This window comes from Papaver somniferum, chromosome 1 (genome assembly GCF_003573695.1).
Source record: "Papaver somniferum cultivar HN1 chromosome 1, ASM357369v1, whole genome shotgun sequence".
In the NCBI taxonomy this organism is placed as follows: Eukaryota; Viridiplantae; Streptophyta; class Magnoliopsida; order Ranunculales; family Papaveraceae; genus Papaver; species Papaver somniferum.
The window spans coordinates 66,925,036-66,951,736 of NC_039358.1; the positions used below are offsets into that span (position 1 = coordinate 66,925,036).

At 35.2% G+C, this 26,701-nt stretch overlaps 1 long non-coding RNA gene across 5 annotated transcripts in view; it reads right to left on the reverse strand.

Moving 5' to 3' along the window:
• The window catches only part of LOC113289860, a 34,233-nt gene extending 8,763 nt beyond the window's left edge, over nucleotides 1-25,470 (reverse strand). For 4 of the 5 annotated variants that reach the window (XR_003331189.1, XR_003331180.1, XR_003331183.1 and 1 more), the window contains exons 1-2: nucleotides 25,149-25,470; nucleotides 23,543-23,727 (exon numbers count right to left, since the gene is read on the reverse strand). This is a non-coding gene — a long non-coding RNA (uncharacterized LOC113289860). Of the gene's footprint in view, nucleotides 1-23,382; nucleotides 23,728-25,148 lie in introns of those variants that run through there. The other variant, XR_003331164.1, reaches the window with a different exon arrangement.
• Between the last annotated feature and the right edge of the window lie 1,231 nt (nucleotides 25,471-26,701).

The following is a 26,701-nucleotide window of genomic DNA, read 5'->3' on the forward strand; positions in this document are numbered from 1 at the left end:
AAAGGGTCATGAACTTACAAGGTGTTACAAGTACAAACACCAACTGAGGCACGTCAACAAACTTCAACGAAGAGCAAATCAATTAGCAAATAAGCTTAAGCTTGCTCAGAAGACCGCTGAGGTATGTAGGATTTTATCTTCGTCTAAGAAGTTAGGTTCCAAGGATTAAACAAGACCATTAGAGAAGAAAGTATGGTCAAGACGTTTTGATATACAGGGGTCTGTGGATTCCTCTCAAGAGTAAAATGATGGACAAATTGTTGTTCACCACAACGCAACTTGATTGTGTTGATCTGGAAATCTTCTCATGTGCCTGATCAAAAGTGACAAGATTATGTACCTCTCAGGCTTTAGGAAAAGGTTGTTCTCTTCTTTTCTTAGTTTTGTTTTTTTGGAATCCCTGTCTATCAATAAAGGAGGGTTATTCTCGACAATTCTACTCTCTTTAGGGTTCAGAGTTGTGCGTGCACGAACCTGTTAAAAGGTTGCGTACCTTACATTCCTTTTTTCCTTCCTTGAAACTTCTTTTTTATCTCAAGACCACTTGTTGAGATTGTGATTTCCTCTCACAAACCCATACGCCTATGGATGCTCCAAGTACCATGTCTTCTGATGGAAAGGATGTTAATATGATTGTCAAGCCATCAATCATGAAGGAAAAAGAGAAATCTCCGTTAGCTCCAACATTGAAAAGAAAAAGAAGGAATGTGAGGAAGCCTAGAGATGTTCCTTCAAATTCTCAGAAGTTTTCTGATGTTCTTGAAGTGTTGAAGGAGATGCAAAAGGAGATTCTTCAAATAAAGGCTTTTGTGTTTAAGACTCATGAGATTCAGAAGGCCCTAGTTCGACATCAGTCAAGAAGGTTTATTGATATTAACTCATATCTTCATGAACCTTATGTCCCAATGGTTGTTGAGGACAAGGAGTTCGGGGACGATAAAGAATTCTTCAAAGGTATTAATGCCTAGTAAATATTCTATTTTTTGTTTTGATTAGAAGAATTACTAGAGTTTGGAATAGCCATTATTGTGATTACACATAGCTATGTCCAACGTTTTCATCTTCATGTTTTTAGATTTATTGGTTTAAATTCTAAACTTGTTTGGAAGATGATTTTTGCAGTATTAATCTTTATGGTTTTATATATCAATTTGTTATGGGATATGTGTGTTTGCGTCCGTGAACTATGATTGTCCCATACCTTGTCAAAAGTTAAGTCCTTTATATGTCGATATGCATGTATTGATAAAAGAAGGAATGAACTTTTGACAATACAAAAGTTAAGCCTATTATGTCAATTATTGATGGAAGATAGGTTAAAATCTTTTGTTTACAAGGATTATGTCTATTGTATGTCATTGTGCAAATTGTGATGGAAAGTAGAAAGGATCCTTGATTATTCCATAGTATTTGGTCGACCTCCGGTCTACAATTTTTTGTGCATATACTGTGTTGTTCCATAAAGTGTCTTATGTTGAGCGCTATCGACTGAGTTATTCATTCGCTTATGATAAGCTTAGTTGTTGCTCCGTGAGGTACTTTATGTCGAGCATGATCAACTAAATTAATCATCCTTGTTTGGTTATTTAGTTGTTGCTCCGTAAGTTCTCTTATGTCGAGCGTGACCAATTAAATTGATTACTCTTCGTGGTTAATTTGGTTGTGTATTCCGATTAGATTAATTATGGGTTCTCTTGTGATTAATCTAATTGAGTCTTTTTGAGACTCCATAAGTTCACTTATGTTGAGCATTTTCGATTAAATTAATCATGAGTTCTCTTATGGTTAATTTAATTGAGTATTTTTGCTTGTATTCAAATTCATACTTGTATGTGATTTGTTATGTCCAAAGAAATCCTTCTTTTCTTTTTGAAATTAAGGTCGCTCTTGTTGTTCCTTCGGGAATGACATTATATTGGGGAGAGTTCTTAATTAAACTTGTGCTTAATTTCCAAATCTTTGTGGGGAGTGCGACTGTGGAATATTATAGGGGTTATCTTGTATCTTTATAAACTCCTTGATGAATGCATTTAGATTCGGCTATATGATTTCATCTAAATAAGATGATATGTGCTTTCTTTTGGTCATGAAATGTCTCTTTCGGAAATTTCATTAGGATCCCATTTTCGTACCTTTTCCAATTTTATTAACAAAAAGGGGGAGAATTAATGTGTAGTTCACACTACAAATACATATGGTTTTCGGATCATTATGTAAGGAAGAGTGGTTTCCATGTGAGATGGAGTATTGACTAAGGGGGAGTGATACATATCACCATAGTATATTGTCGAAGTTGTGATACAATTGAACTTTGATACTATATAATTATACTATGTCACTGTATAAAAATAATTGGGAACTCTTGTTTTCTCGTTGTTATAGCTACGGATTTTCAACAACGATGATGCTGAACTTACAACCTTTAGGATCATTGGAGTACTTGGAAGTGACGAAAATTTCAAGTAATGTTGAAGATTAGGCATGTGGAATAGGATCTACAAAAGTTAATTTATTTATTTTTGTATTCCATATGTATTGATAGTTTTGTCACCAAAATTGAAAAAGGGGGAGATTGTTAAAGCATTGCTCGGTCGAACTCGCATGCGTTGATATCTCAAGCATGTTTGTCAACGTTAGTGATCAAAACTATAAGTCTTGAATTCTAGTCTACTATAGCTAAAGTATCAGACTAGGATAGAAAGTGTAGTTGAGCTCAATAACTCCATGGCAATCATCGTACAAGACGAGGACTACTCAAGGAACTGGTGGAACTTCATCGACTAAAAGGTATGTAGAGACTTGAACTTATCTATCACTCAAAAGTCTATCTACTTTATCTCCTATCTTTGAGACAAAAGTCGTTTTGCTATATAGACTTTGATTATATACATTTGCTATTTCGAGCCGAGTTTATCTCCCCTATCTATTTCTCGAAATATGTGTTGGTAAGCTTTCGCTTTAGCCAAGTTCATCTTTACCTAGTGACGAAAGTCATGATACGTTTCAATCACTTTGAAAATTGCTTACTTTGACGAAAAATAGTTTGTGAATAACAACTATATAATAACGTCCTCTAAGAATGTTTCAATAATTGAAATGAGAGTTTAGATTATATAACCAATGGTGGATATAAGCATTGTGTGGCAACACATATATGTATAAGTCCTATTTCCTTGAATCTAAGTTTGCGAACTTTGTTGATCAAGAGAACCGCAACAAGAGCCGTGAACTCAGTCCGCGAACCCAGTCCGCGAACTAGCAGAAGTTCTCGACCCGAGAAAATCTGCTGGAGTTTGAGAACTCCTTCTAGGAACTTAAGTCCGCGAATTAAGTCTGCGAACTTAAGTTGGTTATATCTAAAAACGATTCTTTGTGAACTTATATTTATTAACTAAGGAATGCAAAATGCAAACCGTGGCTATAAAGTTCATGAACCGATTCGAATGAATCAAATCGTTTTTTCTTCGATTGTGTCTTGTGTATTTACATAAGATTTCCTTGCAATTGAACAACTCTCTAACTAGTTCATTTGAGTCATTTGAACTAGTTATGGTGAAGAAGAATATGGTTTATATGAAAGTGCTCATATGGCTAACCATTTGGTTAACTATTGTTGAACCAATAAATGTAAATGTTTGGGTACGGTTACACAAACCTAAAATCGTGCATTTCAATTATGTGTAACAAGCTAAGTTTTCGATCCAACGGTTGAAAGATATTAGCTTGAATATAATCAGGTTTTTATCTAACGGTGAATATTGAATGCTTTTTACTAAGCTAACATTGATTGCAAACCCTGATTTGAAAGACTATATAAGGGAGAATTCTAGCAATTGGAAAACCTAATCCCCACACCTCCTGTGTGATACAAATTGTATTAGCTAGAGTCGATTATCCTTAACCTTAGGTTTCTTCTTAAAAACCAGGTTTACGACTTAAAGACTTCATTGGGATTGTGAAATCAGATCGATACTACTTTCTCGTAGTTGTGTGATCTAATCTTGCTGATTCTATCGTGTTGAGTACAATCGTAACGATTTGCTTGAGATTAATATCTCCGATAGGCAAGATATAAAAGTAGTCACAAACCTCTTCGTCTCATCGTTTGTGATTCCACAATATCTTCTTTCGCCGCGTCGGTTAAGATTATTGTGAAGTGATTGATTATACTCGGTTGTTCTTCGGGAATATAAGTTCGGGTTATCAATTGGTTCATGTTCACCTTGATTTATAAAAAGACGGAACAAAACTTGTAGGTATTTCTGTGGGAGATAGATTTATCTATTTCTGTAGACTTTTCTGTGTGATACAGATTTATTTATTAAAGGCTTCGACTTTTGGTCGTAGCAACTCTTAGTTGTGGGTGAGATCAGCTAAGGGAATCAAGTGCGTAGTATTCTGCTGGGATCAGAGACATAAGGAGAGCAACTGTACCTTGACTCAGTGTGAGATTGATTAGGGTTCAACTACAGTCCAGACCGAAGTTAGTTTGTAGTAGGCTAGTGTCTGTAACGGCTTAATAGAGTGTGTGTTCAATCTGGACTAGGTCCCAGGGTTTTTCTGCATTTGCGGTTTCCTCGTTAATTAACAAAACTTCTGGTGTATGTGTTATTTCTTTTCCGCATTATATTTTTTTATATAATTGAAATATCATAGGTTGTGCGTTTGAATCAATCAATTGGGAAATCCAACCTTTGGTTGTTGATTGAAATTGATTGATACTTGAACATCGGTCTTTGGTACCGTGCAAGTGATTTCTCTTGTATTCAATTAGACTCGCAGATTTCTATTTGCTTGAGTAAGTATTGAATCAAGAAAGAGAGATATAACTCTTTGATATACTTTATTAAGATTGAGTCTAGTTGATTCTCTTGAAAGTATATTGGAGTTTGTCCATGAAGATTGCTAATCGAAATATTGGGTGAGGTTGTTATATCCCCGCTTTTTCAATTGGTATCAGAGCATGCAAACACGTTATAGACCTTACAAGTCTGCGTTTGTAGCGATCTGACTCTATGGACAAAGGTGCTATCTCTATTAACGTACCACCAGTCTTCGATGGATCTAATTACTTATGGTGGAAAATTGCTATGCGAGCTTTCCTTCAAGCACGTGATTTTCAATCATGGGTATATGTTGTTAATGAATATGATGCTCCCGTTGTGGCAGTAGGAAATGTAAACGTTCCCAAGAATATTGGTGAATACAATCATGCCGAGATACTTGCTGCAAAGCAAAATTCCGCCGGTTTGAATGCCATCATACATGCCATTACCCCGAATATTCAGCACCATGTGTCAAATTGCACTAAGTCTAAAGATGCGTGGGATATATTAGAAAAAGTAATCGAAGGTAATACCAGTGAAAAGGAAGCTAGGCTTCAAAACCTTAATTCCGATTGGGAAAACCTTTGTATGGCAGATGAAGATTTATTTGATGAGTTTAATCACAAAGTGTCTGAAATTGTTAATGCATCTTTTGCATTGGGTAAGACTATTCCTGAAAAGGACATTGTGATGAAAATTCTCAGATCGCTGCCATCTAGATACGATCTAAGAAGCATGCCATCGTTGAGGGAAATAACCTTGATAATCTCTCCAGAAATACGCTGGTTGGGAAGCTTATGATCTTTGATCACGAGCATTCATCCAAATCTAAGGATGTTGGGTTCAAAGCACTAAAGGACACAAAATTACTTGATAAAAGTAAAAAAGTATACATCTCTGAAGATGATCACTCTAAGACTGATTCATCAGATGAAGATCTTGAAAAATCGGTCTCAATGATCACAAGGCAGTTTAGGGATCTTCTGTTGAAGAGAAGTAAACGTTTCTCCAGAGATAAGCCTAAGGCATCAGTCAAACCTCATAATCGTATTCCTCCTAAAAATAGGGATATTGATGAAACTGATGATGAAGATATGCCTCAGTGCTTTAAGTGTAAAGGATTTGGTCATTTTGCAAACGAGTGCCCAAATCGTAAAAAAATACACTGGAAACAAAGGTCTTGCTGCAACTCTTGATGAAATGTCTGACAACTATGAATCTAATGAAGACGAAAAATCAAGTGTTGCACTTCTAGGTGAAAATATTGATTTTGATAATTGTAGCAATACATACATCAATCTTGATATTCTTTCAGAAGAAAACCCAACTAATCTGGAAGAAAAATTGACCCATATCTTGGAAACTCTATATGTAATATTTCAGGTTCCACCATGTGTCTAGCTGCTTGCACATATCAGAAGCCTGATTTTTATCCAAGATTGACGTGTTCATATTGTTCTCTAAAGGGTCATGAACTTTCAAGGTGTTACAAGTACAAACACCAACTGAGGCACGTCAACAAACTTCAACGAAAAGCAAATCAATTAGCAAATAAGCTTAAGCCTGCTCAGAAGACCGCTGAGGTATGTAGGATTTTATCTTCATCTAAGAAGTTAGGTTCCAAGGATTAAACAAGACCATTAGAGAAGAAAGTATGGTCAAGACGTTTTGATATACATGGGTCTGTGGATTCCTCTCAAGAGTAAAATGATGGACAAATTGTTGTTCACCACAACGCAACTTGATTGTGTTGATCTGGAAATCTTCTCATGTGCCTGATCAAAAGTGACAAGATTATGTACCTCTCAGGCTTTAGGAAAAGGTTGTTCTCTTCTTTTCTTAGTTTTGTTTTTTTGGAATCCCTGTCTATCAATAAAGGAGGGTTATTCTCGACAATTCTACTCTCTTTAGGGTTCAGAGTTGTGCGTGCACGAACCTGTTAAAAGGTTGCGTACCTTACATTCCTTTTTTCCTTCCTTGAAACTTCTTTTTTATCTCAAGACCACTTGTTGAGATTGTGATTTCCTCTCACAAACCCATACGCCTATGGATGCTCCAAGTACCATGTCTTCTGATGGAAAGGATGTTAATATGATTGTCAAGCCATCAATCATGAAGGAAAAAGAGAAATCTCCGTTAGCTCCAACATTGAAAAGAAAAAGAAGGAATGTGAGGAAGCCTAGAGATGTTCCTTCAAATTCTCAGAAGTTTTCTGATGTTCTTGAAGTGTTGAAGGAGATGCAAAAGGAGATTCTTCAAATAAAGGCTTTTGTGTTTAAGACTCATGAGATTCAGAAGGCCCTAGTTCGACATCAGTCAAGAAGGTTTATTGATATTAACTCATATCTTCATGAACCTTATGTCCCAATGGTTGTTGAGGACAAGGAGTTCGGGGACGATAAAGAATTCTTCAAAGGTATTAATGCCTAGTAAATATTCTATTTTTTGTTTTGATTAGAAGAATTACTAGAGTTTGGAATAGCCATTATTGTGATTACACATAGCTATGTCCAACGTTTTCATCTTCATGTTTTTAGATTTATTGGTTTAAATTCTAAACTTGTTTGGAAGATGATTTTTGCAGTATTAATCTTTATGGTTTTATATATTGCAATTTGTTATGGGATATGTGTGTTTGCGTCCGTGAACTATGATTGTCCCATACCTTGTCAAAAGTAAAGTCTTTCGTATGTCGATATGCATGTATTGATAAAAGAATGAATAGACTTTTGAAAAATACAAAAGTTAAGCCTATTATGTCAATTATTGATGGAAGATAGGTTAAAATCTTTTGTTTGCAAGGATTATGTTTTGCTTGTATTCAAATTCATACTTGTATGTGATTTGTTATGTCCAAAGAAATCCTTCTTTTCTTTTTGAAATTAAGGTCGCTCTTGTTGTTCCTTCGGGAATGACATTATATGGGGGAGAGTTCTTAATTAAACTTGTGCTTAATTGCCAAATCTTTGTGGGGAGTGCGACTGTGGAATATTATAGGGGTTATCTTGTATCTTTATAAACTCCTTGATGAATGCATTTAGATTCGGCTATATGATTTCATCTAAATAAGATGATATGTGCTTTCTTTTGGTCATGAAATGTCTCTTTCGGAAATTTCATTAGGATCCCGTTTTCGTACCTTTTCCAATTTTATTAACAAAAAGGGGGAGAATTAATGTGTAGTTCACACTACAAATACATATGGTTTTCGGATCATTATGTAAGGAAGAGTGGTTTCCATGTGATATGGAGTATTGACTAAGGGGGAGTGATACATATCACCATAGTATATTGTCGAAGTTGTGATACAATTGAACTTTGATACTATATAATTATTCTATGACACTGTATAAAAATAATTGGGAACTCTTGTTTTCTCGTTGTTATAGCTACGGATTTTCAACAACGATGATGCTGAACTTACAACCTTTAGGATCATTGGAGTACTTGGAAGTGACGAAAATTTCAAGTAATGTTGAAGATTAGGCATGTGGAATAGGATCTACAAAAGTTAATTTATTTATTTTTGTATTCCATATGTATTGATAGTTTTGTCACCAAAATTGAAAAAGGGGGAGATTGTTAAAGCATTGCTCGGTCGAACTCGCATGCGTTGCTATCTCAAGCATGTTTGTCAATGTTAGTGATCAAAACTATAAGTCTTGAATTCTAGTCTACTATAGATAAAGTATCAGACTAGGATAGAAAGTGTAGTTGAGCTCAATAACTCCATGGCAATCATCGTACAAGACGAGGAATACTCAAGGAACTGGTGGAAGTTCATCGACTAAAAGGTATGTAGAGACTTGAACTTATTTATCACTCAAAAGTCTATCTACTTTATCTCCTATCTTTGAGACAAAAGTCGTTTTGCTATATAGACTTTGATTATATACATTTGCTATTTCGAGCCGAGTTTATCTCGCCTATCTATTTCTCGAAATATGTGTTGGTAAGCTTTCGCTTTAGCCAAGTTCATCTTTACCTAGTGACGAAAGTCATGATACGTTTCAATCACTTTGAAAATTGCTTACTTTGACGAAAAATAGTTTGTGAATAACAACTATATAATAACGTCCTCTAAGAATGTTTCAATAATTGAAATGAGAGTTTAGATTATATAACCAATGGTGGATATAAGCATTGTGTGGCAACACATATATGTATAAGTCCTATTTCCTTGAATCTAAGTTTGCGAACTTTGTTGATCAAGAGAACCGCAACAAGAGCCGTGAACTCAGTCCGCGAACCCAGTCCGCGAACTAGCAGAAGTTCTCGACCCGAGAAAATCTGCTGGAGTTTGAGAACTCCTTCTAGGAACTTAAGTCCGCGAATTAAGTCTGCGAACTTAAGTTGGTTATATCTAAAAACGATTCTTTGTGAACTTATATTTATTAACTAAGGAATGCAAAATGCAAACCGTGGCTATAAAGTTCATGAACCGATTCGAATGAATCAAATCGTTTTTTCTTCGATTGTGTCTTGTGTATTTACATAAGATTTCCTTGCAATTGAACAACTCTCTAACTAGTTCATTTGAGTCATTTGAACTAGTTATGGTGAAGAAGAATATGGTTGATATGAAAGTGCTCATATGGCTAACCATTTGGTTAACTATTGTTGAACCAATAAATGTAAATGTTTGGGTACGGTTACACAAACCTAAAATCGTGCATTTCAATTATGTGTAACAAGCTAAGTTTTCGATTCAACGGTTGAAAGATATTAGCTTGAATCTAATCAGGTTTTTATCTAACGGTGAATATTGAATGCTTTTTACTAAGCTAACATTGATTGCAAACCCTGATTTGAAAGACTATATAAGGGAGAATTCTAGCAATTGGAAAACCTAATCCCCACACCTCCTGTGTGATACAAATTGTATTAGCTAGAGTCGATTATCCTTAACCTTAGGTTTCTTCTTAAAAACCAGGTTTACGACTTAAAGACTTCATTGGGATTGTGAAATCAGATCGATACTACTTTCTCGTAGTTGTGTGATCTAATCTTGCTGATTCTATCGTGTTGAGTACAATCGTAACGATTTGCTTGAGATTAATATCTCCGATAGGCAAGATATAAAAGTAGTCACAAACCTCTTCGTCTCATCGTTTGTGATTCCACAATATCTTCTTTCGCCGCGTCGGTTAAGATTATTGTGAAGTGATTGATTATACTCGGTTGTTCTTCGGGAATATAAGTTCGGGTTATCAATTGGTTCATGTTCACCTTGATTTATAAAAAGACGGAACAAAACTTGTAGGTATTTCTGTGGGAGATAGATTTATCTATTTCTGTAGACTTTTCTGTGTGATACAGATTTATTTATTAAAGGCTTCGACTTTTGGTCGTAGCAACTCTTAGTTGTGGGTGAGATCAGCTAAGGGAATCAAGTGCGTAGTATTCTGCTGGGATCAGAGACATAAGGAGAGCAACTGTACCTTGACTCAGTGTGAGATTGATTAGGGTTCAACTACAGTCCAGACCGAAGTTAGTTTGTAGTAGGCTAGTGTCTGTAACGGCTTAATAGAGTGTGTGTTCAATCTGGACTAGGTCCCAGGGTTTTTCTGCATTTGCGGTTTCCTCGTTAATTAACAAAACTTCTGGTGTATGTGTTATTTCTTTTCCGCATTATATTTTTTTATATAATTGAAATATCATAGGTTGTGCGTTTGAATCAATCAATTGGGAAATCCAACCTTTGGTTGTTGATTGAAATTGATTGATACTTGAACATCGGTCTTTGGTACCGTGCAAGTGATTTCTCTTGTATTCAATTAGACTCGCAGATTTCTATTTGCTTGAGTAAGTATTGAATCAAGAAAGAGAGATATAACTCTTTGATATACTTTATTAAGATTGAGTCTAGTTGATTCTCTTGAAAGTATATTGGAGTTTGTCCATGAAGATTGCTAATCGAAATATTGGGTGAGGTTGTTATATCCCCGCTTTTTCAATTGGTATCAGAGCATGCAAACACGTTATAGACCTTACAAGTCTGCGTTTGTAGCGATCTGACTCTATGGACAAAGGTGCTATCTCTATTAACGTACCACCAGTCTTCGATGGATCTAATTACTTATGGTGGAAAATTGCTATGCGAGCTTTCCTTCAAGCACGTGATTTTCAATCATGGGTATATGTTGTTAATGAATATGATGCTCCCGTTGTGGCAGTAGGAAATGTAAACGTTCCCAAGAATATTGGTGAATACAATCATGCCGAGATACTTGCTGCAAAGCAAAATTCCGCCGGTTTGAATGCCATCATACATGCCATTACCCCGAATATTCAGCACCATGTGTCAAATTGCACTAAGTCTAAAGATGCGTGGGATATATTAGAAAAAGTAATCGAAGGTAATACCAGTGAAAAGGAAGCTAGGCTTCAAAACCTTAATTCCGATTGGGAAAACCTTTGTATGGCAGATGAAGATTTATTTGATGAGTTTAATCACAAAGTGTCTGAAATTGTTAATGCATCTTTTGCATTGGGTAAGACTATTCCTGAAAAGGACATTGTGATGAAAATTCTCAGATCGCTGCCATCTAGATACGATCTAAGAAGCATGCCATCGTTGAGGGAAATAACCTTGATAATCTCTCCAGAAATACGCTGGTTGGGAAGCTTATGATCTTTGATCACGAGCATTCATCCAAATCTAAGGATGTTGGGTTCAAAGCACTAAAGGACACAAAATTACTTGATAAAAGTAAAAAAGTATACATCTCTGAAGATGATCACTCTAAGACTGATTCATCAGATGAAGATCTTGAAAAATCGGTCTCAATGATCACAAGGCAGTTTAGGGATCTTCTGTTGAAGAGAAGTAAACGTTTCTCCAGAGATAAGCCTAAGGCATCAGTCAAACCTCATAATCGTATTCCTCCTAAAAATAGGGATATTGATGAAACTGATGATGAAGATATGCCTCAGTGCTTTAAGTGTAAAGGATTTGGTCATTTTGCAAACGAGTGCCCAAATCGTAAAAAAATACACTGGAAACAAAGGTCTTGCTGCAACTCTTGATGAAATGTCTGACAACTATGAATCTAATGAAGACGAAAAATCAAGTGTTGCACTTCTAGGTGAAAATATTGATTTTGATAATTGTAGCAATACATACATCAATCTTGATATTCTTTCAGAAGAAAACCCAACTAATCTGGAAGAAAAATTGACCCATATCTTGGAAACTCTATATGTAATATTTCAGGTTCCACCATGTGTCTAGCTGCTTGCACATATCAGAAGCCTGATTTTTATCCAAGATTGACGTGTTCATATTGTTCTCTAAAGGGTCATGAACTTTCAAGGTGTTACAAGTACAAACACCAACTGAGGCACGTCAACAAACTTCAACGAAAAGCAAATCAATTAGCAAATAAGCTTAAGCCTGCTCAGAAGACCGCTGAGGTATGTAGGATTTTATCTTCATCTAAGAAGTTAGGTTCCAAGGATTAAACAAGACCATTAGAGAAGAAAGTATGGTCAAGACGTTTTGATATACATGGGTCTGTGGATTCCTCTCAAGAGTAAAATGATGGACAAATTGTTGTTCACCACAACGCAACTTGATTGTGTTGATCTGGAAATCTTCTCATGTGCCTGATCAAAAGTGACAAGATTATGTACCTCTCAGGCTTTAGGAAAAGGTTGTTCTCTTCTTTTCTTAGTTTTGTTTTTTTGGAATCCCTGTCTATCAATAAAGGAGGGTTATTCTCGACAATTCTACTCTCTTTAGGGTTCAGAGTTGTGCGTGCACGAACCTGTTAAAAGGTTGCGTACCTTACATTCCTTTTTTCCTTCCTTGAAACTTCTTTTTTATCTCAAGACCACTTGTTGAGATTGTGATTTCCTCTCACAAACCCATACGCCTATGGATGCTCCAAGTACCATGTCTTCTGATGGAAAGGATGTTAATATGATTGTCAAGCCATCAATCATGAAGGAAAAAGAGAAATCTCCGTTAGCTCCAACATTGAAAAGAAAAAGAAGGAATGTGAGGAAGCCTAGAGATGTTCCTTCAAATTCTCAGAAGTTTTCTGATGTTCTTGAAGTGTTGAAGGAGATGCAAAAGGAGATTCTTCAAATAAAGGCTTTTGTGTTTAAGACTCATGAGATTCAGAAGGCCCTAGTTCGACATCAGTCAAGAAGGTTTATTGATATTAACTCATATCTTCATGAACCTTATGTCCCAATGGTTGTTGAGGACAAGGAGTTCGGGGACGATAAAGAATTCTTCAAAGGTATTAATGCCTAGTAAATATTCTATTTTTTGTTTTGATTAGAAGAATTACTAGAGTTTGGAATAGCCATTATTGTGATTACACATAGCTATGTCCAACGTTTTCATCTTCATGTTTTTAGATTTATTGGTTTAAATTCTAAACTTGTTTGGAAGATGATTTTTGCAGTATTAATCTTTATGGTTTTATATATCAATTTGTTATGGGATATGTGTGTTTGCGTCCGTGAACTATGATTGTCCCATACCTTGTCAAAAGTTAAGTCCTTTATATGTCGATATGCATGTATTGATAAAAGAAGGAATGAACTTTTGACAATACAAAAGTTAAGCCTATTATGTCAATTATTGATGGAAGATAGGTTAAAATCTTTTGTTTACAAGGATTATGTCTATTGTATGCAAATGGTGATGGAAAGTAGAAAGGATCCTTGATTATTCCATAGTATTTGGTCGACCTCCGGTCTACAATTTTTTGTGCGTATACTGTGTTGTTCCATAAAGTGTCTTATGTTGAGCGCTATCGACTGAGTTATTCATTCGCTTATGATAAGCTTAGTTGTTGCTCCGTGAGGTACTTTATGTCGAGCATGATCAACTAAATTAATCATCCTTGTTTGGTTATTTAGTTGTTGCTCCGTAAGTTCTCTTATGTCGAGTGTGACCAATTAAATTGATTACTCTTCGTAGTTAATTTGGTTGTGTATTCCGATTAGATTAATTATGGGTTCTCTTGTGATTAATCTAATTGAGTCTTTTTGAGACTCCATAAGTTCACTTATGTTGAGCATTTTCGATTAAATTAATAATGAGTTCTCTTATGGTTAATTTAATTGAGTATTTTTTGCTTGTATTCAAATTCATACTTGTATGTGATTTGTTATGTCCAAAGAAATCCTTCTTTTCTTTTTGAAATTAAGGTCGCTCTTGTTGTTCCTTCGGGAATGACATTATATGGGGGAGAGTTCTTAATTAAACTTGTGCTTAATTGCCAAATCTTTGTGGGGAGTGCGACTGTGGAATATTATAGGGGTTATCTTGTATCTTTATAAACTCCTTGATGAATGCATTTAGATTCGGCTATATGATTTCATCTAAATAAGATGATATGTGCTTTCTTTTGGTCATGAAATGTCTCTTTCGGAAATTTCATTAGGATCCCGTTTTCGTACCTTTTCCAATTTTATTAACAAAAAGGGGGAGAATTAATGTGTAGTTCACACTACAAATACATATGGTTTTCGGATCATTATGTAAGGAAGAGTGGTTTCCATGTGAGATGGAGTATTGACTAAGGGGGAGTGATACATATCACCATAGTATATTGTCGAAGTTGTGATACAATTGAACTTTGATACTATATAATTATTCTATGACACTGTATAAAAAATAATTGGGAACTCTTGTTTTCTCGTTGTTATAGCTACGGATTTTCAACAACGATGATGCTGAACTTACAACCTTTAGGATCATTGGAGTACTTGGAAGTGACGAAAATTTCAAGTAATGTTGAAGATTAGGCATGTGGAATAGGATCTAAAAAGTTAATTTATTTTTTTGTATTCCATATGTATTGATAGTTTTGTCACCAAAATTGAAAAGGGGAGATTGTTAAAGCATTGCTCGGTCGAACTCGCATGCGTTGCTATCTCAAGCATGTTTGTCAATGTTAGTGATCAAAACTAAGTCTTGAATTCTAGTCTACTATAGATAAAGTATCAGACTAGGATAGAAAGTGTAGTTGAGCTCAATAACTCCATGGCAATCATGTACAAGACGAGGATACTCAAGGAACTGGTGGAACTTCATCGACTAAAAGGTATGTAGAGACTTGAACTTATCTATCACTCAAAAGTCTATCTACTTTATCTCCTATATTTGAGACAAAAGTCGTTTTGCTATATAGACTTTGATTATATACATTTGCTATTTCGAGCCGAGTTTATCCCCTATCTATTTCTCGAAATATGTGTTGGTAAGCTTTCGCTTTAGCAAGTTCATCTTTACCTAGTGACGAAAGTCATGATACGTTTCAATCACTTTGAAAATTGCTTACTTTGACGAAAAATAGTTTGTGAATAACAACTATATAATAACGTCCTCTAAGAATGTTTCAATAATTGAAATGAGAGTTATAATAACCAATGGTGGATATAAGCATTGTGTGGCAACACATATATGTATAAGTCCTATTCCTTGAACCTAAGTTGCGAACTTTGTTGATCAGAGAACCGCAACAAGAGCCGTGAACTCAGTCCGCGAACCCAGTCCGCGAACTAGCAGAAGTTCTCGACCCGAGAAAATCTGCTGGAGTTTGAGAACTCCTTCCAGGAACTTAAGTCCGCGAATTAAGTCTGCGAACTTAAGTTGTTATATCTAAAAACGATTCTTTGTGAACTTATATTATTAACTAAGGAATGCAAAATGCAAACCGTGGCTATAAAGTTCATGACCGATTCGAATGAATCAAATCGTTTTTTCTTCGATTGTGTCTTGTGTATTTACATAAGATTTCCTTGCAATTGAACAACTCTACTAACTAGTTCATTTGAGTCATTTGAACTAGTTATGGTGAAGAAGAATATGGTTGATATGAAAGTGCTCATATGGCTAACCATTTGGTTAACTATTGTTGAACCAAAAATGTAATGTTTGGGTACGGTTACACAAACCTAAAATCGTGCATTTCATTATGTGTAACAAGCTAAGTTTTCGATCCAACGGTTGAAAGATATTAGCTTGAATCTAATCAGGTTTTATCTAACGGTGAATATTGAATGCTTTTTACAAGCTAACATTGATTGCAAACCCTGATTTGAAAGACTATATAAGGGAGAACTCTAGCAATTGGAAACCTAATCCCCACACCTCCTGTGTGATACAATTGTATTAGCTAGAGTCGATTATCCTTAACCTTAGGTTTCTTCTTAAAAACCAGGTTAACGACTTAAAGACTTCATTGGGATTGTGAAATCAGACGATACTACTTTCTCGTAGTTGTGTGATCTAATCTTGCTGATTCTATCGTGTTGAGTACAATCGTAATTTGCTTGAGATTAATATCTCCGATAGGCAAGATAAAAGTAGTCACAAACATCTTCGTCTCATCGTTTGTGATTCCACAATATCTTCTTTCGCCGCGTCGTTAAGATTATTGTGAGTGATTGATATACTCGGTTGTTCTTCGGGAATATAAGTCGGGTTATCAATTGGTTCATGTTCACCTTGATTTATAAAAAGACGGAACAAAACTTGTAGGTATTTCTGTGGGAGAGATAGATTTATCTATTCTGTAGACTTTTCTGTGTGATACAGATTTTTTATTAAAGGCTTCGACTTTGGTCGTAGCAACTCTTAGTTGTGGGTGAGATCAGCTAAGGGAATCAAGTGCGTAGTATCTGCTGGGATCAGAGATAAGGAGAGCAACTGTACCTTGATCAGTGTGAGATTGATTGGGGTTCAACTACAGTCCAGACCGAAGTTAGTTTGTAGTAGGCTAGTGTCTGTAACGGCTTAATAGAGTGTGTTCAATCTGGACTAGGTCCCAGGGTTTTTCTGCATTTGCGGTTTCCTCGTTAATTAACAAAATTCTGGTGTATGTGTTATTTTTTCCGCATTATATTTTTTATATAATTGAAATATCATAGGTTGTGCGTTTGAATCAATCAATTGGAAATCCAACCTTTGGTTGTTGATTGAAATTGATTGATACTTGAACATGGTCTTTGGTACCGCAAGTGATTTCTCTTGTATTCAATTAGACTCGCAGATTTCTATTTGCTTGAGTAAGTATTGAATCAAGAAAGAGAGATATAACTCTTTGATATACTTTATTAAGATTGAGTCTAGTTGATTCTCTTGAAAGTATATTGGAGTTTGTCCATAAGATTGCTAATCGAAATATTGGGTGAGGTTGTTGTATCCCCGCTTTTTCAATTGGTATCAGAGCAGGCAAACACGTTAAGACCTTACAAGTCTGTGTTTGTAGCGATCTGACTCTATGGACAAGGTGCTATCTCTATTAACGTACCACCAGTCTTCGATGGATCTAATTACTTATGGTGGAAAATTGCTATGCGAGCTTTCTTCAAGCACGTGATTTTCAATCATGGGTATATGTTGTTAATGAATATGATGCTCCCGTTGTGGCAGTGGAAATGTAAACGTTCCCAAGAATATTGGTGAATACATCATGCCGAGATACTTGCTGCAAAGCAAAATTCCGCCGGTTTGAATGCCATCATACATGCCATTACCCCGAATTCAGCACCATGTGTCAAATTGCACTAAGTCTAAAGATGCGTGGGATATATTAGAAAGTATCGAAGGTAATACCAGTGAAAAGGAAGCTAGGCTTCAAAACCTTAATTCCGATTGGGAAAACCTTGTATGGCAGATGAAGATTTGATGAGTTTAATCACAAAGTGTCTGAAATTGTTAATGCATCTTTTGCATTGGGTAAGACTATTCCTGAAAAGGACATTGTGATGAAAATTCTCAGATCGCTGCCATCTAGATACGATCTAAGAAGCATGCCATCGTTGAGGGAAATAACCTGATAATCTCTCCAGAAATACGCTGGTTGGGAAGCTTAGATCTTTGATCACGAGCATTCATCCAAATCTAAGGATGTTGGTTCAAAGCACTAAAGGACACAAAATTACTTGATAAAAGTAAAAAAGTATATCTCTGAAGACGATCACTCTGAGACTGATTCATCAGATGAAGATCTTGACAAATCGGTCTCGATGATCACAAGCAGTTTAGGGATCTTCTGTTGAAGAGAAGTAAACGGTTTCTCCAGAGATAAGCCTAAAGCATCAGTCAAACCTCATATCGTTCCTCCTAAAAATAGGGATATTGATGAAACTGATGATGAGGATATGCCTCAGTGCTTTAAGTGTAAAGGATTTGGTCATTTTGCAAACGAGTGCCCAAATCGTAAAAAATACACTGGGAACAAAGGTCTTGCTGCAACTCTTGATGAAATGTCTGACAACTATGATCTAATGAAGACGAAAAATCAAGTGTTGCACTTCTGGTGAAAATATTGATTTTGATAATTGTAGCAATACATACATCAATCTTGATATTCTTTCAGAAGAAAACCCAACTAATCTGGAAGAAAAATTGACCCATTCTTGGAAACTCTATATGTAATATTTCAGGTTCCACCATGTGTCTAGCTGCTTGCACATATCAGAAGCCTGATTTTTATCCAAGATTGACGTGTCATATTGTTCTCTAAAGGGTCATGAACTTTCAAGTGTTACAAGTACAAACACCAATTGAGGCACGTCAACAAACTTCAACGAAGAGCAAATCAATTAGCAAATAAGCTTAACTTGCTCAGAAGACCGCTGAGGTATGTAGGATTTTATCTTCATCTAAGAAGTTAGTTCCAAGGATAAACAAGACCATTAGAGAAGAAAGTATGGTCAAATCGTTTTGATATACAGGGTCTGTGGATTCCTCTCAAGAGAAAATGTGGACAAATTGTTGTTCACCACAACGCAACTTGATTGTGTTGATTGGAAATCTTCTCATGTGCCTGATCAAAAGACAAGATTATGTACCTCTCAGGCTTTAGAAAAGGTTGTTTTTCTTTTCTTAGTTTTTTTTTGAATCCCTGTCTATCAATAAAGGAGGGTTATTCTCGACAATTCTACTCTCTTTAGGGTTCAGAGTTGTGCGTGCACGAACCTGTTAAAAGGTTGCGTACCTACATTCCTTTTTCCTTCCTTGAAACTTCTTTTTATCTCAAGACCACTTGTTGAGATTGTGATTTCCTCTCACAAACCCATACGCCTATGGATGCTCCAAGTACCATGTCTTCTGATGGAAAGGATGTTAATATGATTGTCAAGCCATCAATCATGAAGGAAAAAGAGAAATCTCCGTTAGCTCCACATTGAAAAGAAAAAGAAGGAATGTGAGGAAGCCTAGAGATGTTCCTTCAAATTCTCAGAAGTTTTCTGATGTTCTTGAAGTGTTGAAGGAGATGCAAAAGGAGATTCTTCAAATAAAGGCTTTTGTGTTTAAGACTCATGAGATTCAGAAGGCCCTAGTTCGACATCAGTCAAGAAGGTTTATTGATATTAACTCTATCTTCATGAACCTTATGTCCCAATGGTTGTTGACGACAAGGAGTTCGGGGACGATAAAGAATTCTTCAAAGGTATTAATGCCTAGTAAATATTCTATTTTTTGTTTTGATTAGAAGAATAACTAGAGTTTGGAATAGCCATTATTGTGATTACACATAGCTATGTCCAACGTTTTCATCTTCATGTTTTTAGATTTATTGGTTTAAATTCTAAATTGTTTGGAAGATGATTTTTGCAGTATTAATCTTTATGGTTTTATATATCAATTTGTTATGGGATATGTGTGTTTGCGTCCGTGAACTGTGATTGTCCCATACCTTGTCAAAAGTTAAGTCCTTTATATGTCGATATGCATGTATTGATAAAAGAAGGAATGAACTTTTGACAATACAAAAGTTAAGCCTATTATGTCAATTATTGATGGAAGATAGGTTAAAATCTTTTGTTTACAAGGATTATGTCTATTGTATGCAAATGGTGATGGAAATAGAATGATCCTTGATTATTCCATAGTATTTGGTCGACCTCCGGTCTACAATTTTTGTGCGTATACTGTGTTGTTCCAAAGTGTCTTATGTTGAGAGCTATCGACTGAGTTATTCATTCGCTTATGATAGCTTAGTTGTTGCTCCGTGAGGTACTTTATGTCGAGCATGATCAACTAAATTAATCATCCTTGTTTGGTTATTTAGTTGTTGCTCCGTAAGTTTCTTATGTCGAGCATGACCAATTAAATTGATTACTTGTGTTAATTTGGTTGTGTATTCCGATTAGATTAATTATGGGTTCTCTTGTGATTAATCTAATTGAGTTTTTGAGACTCCATAAGTTCACTTATGTTGAGCATTTCGATTAAATTAATCATGGTTCTCTTATGGTTAATTTAATTGAGTATTTTGCTTGATTCAAATTCATACTTGTATGTGATTTGTTATGTCCAAAGAAATCCTTCTTTTCTTTTGAAATTAAGGTCGCTCTTGTTGTTCTTCGGGAATGACATATATGGGGGAGAGTTCTTAATTGAACTTGTGCTTAATTGCCAAATCTTTGTGGGGAGTGCGACTGTGGAATATTATAGGGGTTATCTTGTATCTTTATAAACTCCTTGATGAATGCATTTAGCTTCGGCTATATGATTCATCTAAATAAGATGATATGTGCTTTCTTTTGGTCATGAAATGTCTCTTTGGAAATTTCATTAGGATCCCGTTTTCGTACCTTTCCAATTTTATTGACAAAAAGGGGGAGAATTAATGTGTAGTTCACACTACAAATACATATGGTTTTCGGATCATTATGTAAGGGGAGTGGTTTCCATGTGAGATGGAGTATTGACTAAGGGGGAGTGATACATATCACCATAGTATTGTCGAAGTTGTGATACAATTGAACTTTGATACTATATAATATCTATGACACTGTATAAAATGATTGGAACTCTTGTTTTCTCGTTGTTATAGCTACGGATTTTCAACAACGATGATGCTGAACTTACAACCTTTGGGATCATTGGAGTACTTGGAAGTGACGAAGATTTCGAGTAATGTTGAAGATTAGGCATGTGGAATAGGAGCTACAAAAGTTAATTTATTTATTTTTGTATTCCATATGTATTGATAGTTTTGTCACAAAATTGAAAAGGGGAGATTGTTAAGCATTGCTCGGTCGAACTCGCATGCGTTGCTATCTCAAGCATGTTTGTCAATGTTAGTGATCAAAACTATAAGTCTTGATTCTAGTCTACTATAAAGTATCGGACTAGGATAGAAAGTGTAGTTGAGCTCAAGAACTCCATGGCAATCATCACAAGACGAGGACTACTCAAGGAACTGGTGGAACTTCATCGACTAAAAGGTATGTGGAGACTTGAACTTATCTATCACTCAAAAGTCTATCTACTTTATCTCCTATTTGAGACAAAAGTCGTTTTATATAGACTTTGATTATACACATTTGCTATTTCGAGCCGAGTTTATCTCGCCTATCTATTTCTCGAAATATGTGTTGGTAAGCTTTCGCTTTAGCCAAGTTCATCTTTACCTAGTGACGAAAGTCATGATACGTTTCAATCACTTTGAAAATTGCTTACTTTGACGAAAAATAGTTTGTGAATAACAACTATATAATAACGTCCTCTAAGAATGTTTCAATAATTGAAATGAGAGTTTAAATTATAAAACCAATGGTGGATATAAGCATTGTGTGGCAACACATATATGTATAAGTTCTATTTCCTTGAACCGAAGTTTGCGAACTTTGTTGATCAAGAGAACCGGAACAAGAGCCGTGAACCCAGTCCGCGAACTAGCGGAAGTTCTCGACCCGAGAAAATCTGCTGGAGTTTGAGAACTCCTTCCGGGAACTTAAGTCCGCGAATTAAGTGTGCGAACTTAAGTTGGTTATATCTAAAAACGATTCTTTGTGAACTTATATTTATTAACTAAGGAATGCAAAATGCAAACCGTGGTTATAAAGTTCATGAACCGATTCGAGTGAATCAAATTGTTTTTGCTTCGATTGTGTCTTGTGTATTTACATAAGATTTCCTTGCAATTGAACAACTCTCTAACTAGTCCATTTGAGTCATTTGAACTAGTTTGGTGAAGAAGAATATGGTTGATATGAAAGTGCTCATATGGCTAACCATTTGGTTAACTATTGTTGAACCAATAAATGTACATGTGTGTAACAAGCTAAGTTTTCGATCCAACGGTTGAAAGATATTAGCTTGAATCTAATCAGGTTTTTATATAACAGTGAATATTGAATGCTTTGTTACTAAGATAACATTGATTGCAAACCCTGATTTGAAAGACTATATAAGGGAAAACTCTAGCAACTGGAAAACCTAATCCCCACACCTCATGTGTGATACTAATTGTATTAGTTAGAGTCGACTCTCCTTTAACCTTAGGTTTCTTCTTAAAAACCAGGTTTACGACTTAAAGACTTCATTGGGATTGTGAAGCCAGACCGATACTACTTTCTCGTAGTTGTGTGATCTGATCCAACTGATTCTATCGTGTTGAGTACAATCGTAACGATTTGCTTGAGATTAATATCTCCGATAGGAAAGATATAAAATTAGTCACAAACATATTCGTCTCATCGTTTGTGATTCCACAATATCTTCTTTCGCCGCTTTGATTAAGATTATTGTGAGGTGATTGATAATACTAGGTTGTTCTTCGGGAATATAAGCCTGGGTTATCAATTGATTCTTGTTCACCTTGATTTATCCAAAGACGGAACAAAACTTGTAGGTAATTCTGTGGGAGACAGATTTATCTATTCCTGTAGACTTTTCTGTGTGATACAGATTTGTTTATTAAAGTATTCGACTTTGGGTCGTAGCAACTCTTAGTTGTGGGTGAGATCATCTAAGGGAATCAAGTGCGTAGTATTCTGCTGGGATCAGAGACGTAAGGAGCGCAACTGTACATTGAATCAGTATGAGATTGATTGGGGTTCAACTACAGTCCAGACCGAAGTTAGTTTGTAGTAGGCTAGTATCTGTAACGGCTTAATAGAGTGTGTGTTCTATCTGGACTAGGTCCCGGGGTTTTTCTGCATTTGCGGTTTCCTCGTTAACAAAATTCTGGTGTCTGTGTTATTTCTATTCCGCATTATATTTTGTTATATAATTAAAATATCACAGGTTGTGCGTTTGAATCAATCAATTGGAAATCCGACCTTTGGTTGTTGATTGAAATTGATTGATCTTTGAACATTGGTCTTTGGTACCGTTCAAGTGATTTCTCTTGTATTCAATTAGACTGCAGATTTCTATTCGCTTGAGAAAGAATTGAATCAAGACAAAGAGATATAACTCTTTGATATACTTTATTAAGATTGAGGCTGGTTGATTCTCTTGAAAGTATATTGGAGTTTGTCCATACAGATTGCTAATCGAACTATTGGGTGAGGTTGCTATACTCCGCTTTTTCAAATTTACTAATTAACAGTAAATCAATAACAAGCTAAAAAGAAGATCGATATATCAACTAAATTCACAGATTAGACTACGTTAATGGCATATTTTAAAGTGGTTTAACATCAGAGAAATTGTCTTGTAAAAGTTAACTTTAACAATTCATTTTAAAGGTTACATCTTGGTTAGTTGTTTCCTTTTCTTATATGCATATCTTCGTCTGTCCGGTCCTGGATATCAGATTTGTGCATACTTGCTGCACATACCAAGTTTGTTCGAAAAGTGGTATTTACATTCTTAGTGATATTTTGCGTGTTCGTAGTTCGTACATTATATATCATTCTCACTTGTTTTTCTCAATCCAATATTTTAAAAGAACAAAAGAGACCATATGCTCAAAACATAACAAAGCACCAAAGTTAAGACTGACCTGATACTTTCAACTAGTTACAAGGTAGACCCTTAATATGAAATTAGTAATGCTTCTGTAGCGATATCCATCTCTCGCCTTCAATAGTTCCTTTGCAGTTGCATCCTTAGTTGAGCTGACCAAATTATCTGGTGCTTGAAAAACTTTGACACGAGAGGCATTGAGTTGCATAGAGTGCGTACTCACTGTGATAGCAATAAACAGAACAAAAATCAAATCACCAGAAACATTGTGCATAATAGTTGCACCCAAAAAAAACATCAACAAGGAAAATATGAACATATCAATACGCTTATTTTTTGCACAAACTCGATCTATGTAGAAAACATGCACATTCGTCGATTTGTGAATATTTCTGCACAAACTCGATCTGTGCAGAAAATATTCACATATCAACGTCAAAGCAACACAAACTTTACAATCTCAGAGAACAAGTGTATAATGGATGCACACAAAAAATGCCATTTAATGTTAATAAAAACATACTAGTTTACGGATATGAAGTGACACAATTTCTTTAGAATAGAGAACTTAGCAGGAATGATTTTAAAAGCATCTCCTTCGCCTATAAATTCAAACAATGTAATATAAAATCAGAATCTCTTAAACAAACAAACAAACTTTGGTGCATAAAAATGCTCATCCAAATTTTGTGGTGTATAAATCCTGCACAGAGATTCAATTGTGCATAAAGTCTACACGCAAATTCTTTGGTGTATAAAGCCAGCATGTAACATTCTTAGTGTGTAAAGCCTGCACACAAATTCTTTGGTGTATGTAAGAAAACTGGTTGCCTATGACTTTACATAGGTTCAAAGCATAAAACAAAATCACATAATACCAAGAGAGAATGGATCTGTGGAGAATCCTAAGGGTCGGTACATTGTCCTAAACAACTAGCATGAATCATTTCATCAATCAAATCAATTAGAACGATAAGTGTTTTTTTTTTTGGCAAGTCTAGGAAACTCATTTGACGGCTTTCTTTTCAAAATGGGTATGCAAAAAAGTAAGTAGAGAGAAAGATAAATTGCACCATGAAATATTACCAGCACATAAGCATACACTACGAAACCAAACATACTAACAATTCATGAATTTAACTTAGTGGATATTGCCTGCACAGATTTATTTTTTTGTGAATAAACGAACACTGTTGAACAAAGATCCATGAATGCATATTTTCTGCACGGGAAAAGGCATTCTAAAAGCATTAATATTCAACTAAGAAAATCGAATTGGTAGACAAAAAAACGAGATCGAATTAATTATATAAAAAAGTAAAACCGAATTGATCAAATTAAATAAAAAAAATCAAACTGATCAGATCATTCAGAGGCAGAAAGATGAAAAATGAAGATCAAAATACATAAAAGAAGAAATAGTCCTTAAATCTTCACTTACTAGTAAACAAATCCAAACAAAACAGAAACCAAACCGAAAATACAATGCTCATGAATCTTTTTTTTTTGAAGCATATGCTCATGATCAAAAAAAAAAAGAAAAATCTAATCAATTTGCTTTTGATTTTTATCGAAACAGATCAAGATAAAAAGTTCACACCTAAAAAAACAGAAGCAAAATACAAAAACGAAGACCAAATTACCTAAAAGATGAATCTCTTTAAATCTTCAATCGCTGAATTTGAAACTTACAATTTTCGGATATTGAATCGGGAAGCTCGTATCTAACTCTCGATCAATTTCGATGCAAAAATGGTTGTAATAAATTTTTTTTCGATTCCACACAAATCGATCAAGTACAATCTGATCTCTATCAAAAACTAGGGTTTTGATTCACGTTTATACGACTTACTTTCTCTCCAAAATCAACTTGTATCGATTTGGATCGGAATATGAAGACTCCAAAATGAAAAAATACCATTTCTTCTTCTTCTTCTTTTCTCTCGATCTATTTTTCAAGTGAAAAATGAGAAGGTTATTTTAGGTATTAATGATGTTTTGTAAATGATGTCATCAATGAAATTATTCTCATGGCCCTTTCGTTTGAACCATAATATTGGGCATACCAAAATCTTCCAAGGCATATTGAATGAAGACAAAAAAGGTTGTGAAATAGCAAAATCAGATAACCCCTTAACCCAAATTTTTTTTAATGGCAAATATGCCCTTTACGTATTAGTGTTAATAATCTTGATTAGTGATTAAATATTTTGTTTGGTGATTAAAATAATTTTCAGAATTATAAGAGTTGTTTAGATGAAAAATTTGAGGAAAAAAAATCAAAGTTTTGGTTTGGTTAAGAAGGAGAGAAAGAGAAGGAGAAAGTGAGAAAATTCTAATTCTTGATTCAATGGAGGATGAGGAGTGTCATATATCATCTAAAAAACCTAGGAAAATACACATCAACTACACCAATGATTCCCAAATGGCTGATTTCTTAGATTATGAGAATGATTTTACACCCACTCAAACTCAAGCTGATGATTTTTATGAGCCAAATCCTGATGATGAAGACATTGATGAGGAACCCAATGCTTCTAATACACATGTACACTTATATCCTATACTTAATCTCACTTCTATAGCTCTCAACTATCAAAAGTTAGGTTTTTGAATCATGGTTCGGCGAAACAGGTTGAGGTTTGCCTCACATTCTATGAGCCGAATCTACCAATTGATGAACGGTTTGGCTTACTGAATCTGTTTACTGCATGCGCCGAACCTATAATTTCCAATTCCAACCCTTTTGCTAGACACTAGTTCGGCTTATATGAAAGTTTCATAGTAAGCCGAACAACAACCTGAATAGCCCGGAATAGAATCATTACTAATTCGGCTTACATATCCAAAATCGTATGTGCCGAACATAATTTTTAATTTCTGGGTTGAAATATTGTTACTGGTTCGGCACATATGGAGAATATCGTATCAGCCGAAACCTCTTATGTTCAAGGTTCGACACATAATATGATTATCATCTGAGCCGAACATGAATTTGTTAATTTTTGGGTTAAAATATTGTTCGTGGTTCGGCACATATTGAGGATATCGTATAAGCCGAAACCTGTAAATGTTTATAGTTCGGCACATAAGGTGATTATAGAATGCGCCGAACCTGAAGGACAAATGATTCGGCGCGTAACTAACATTAGAGGATAAGCCGAACTCTATAGATTCGGCGCATAACTGTTAAGCT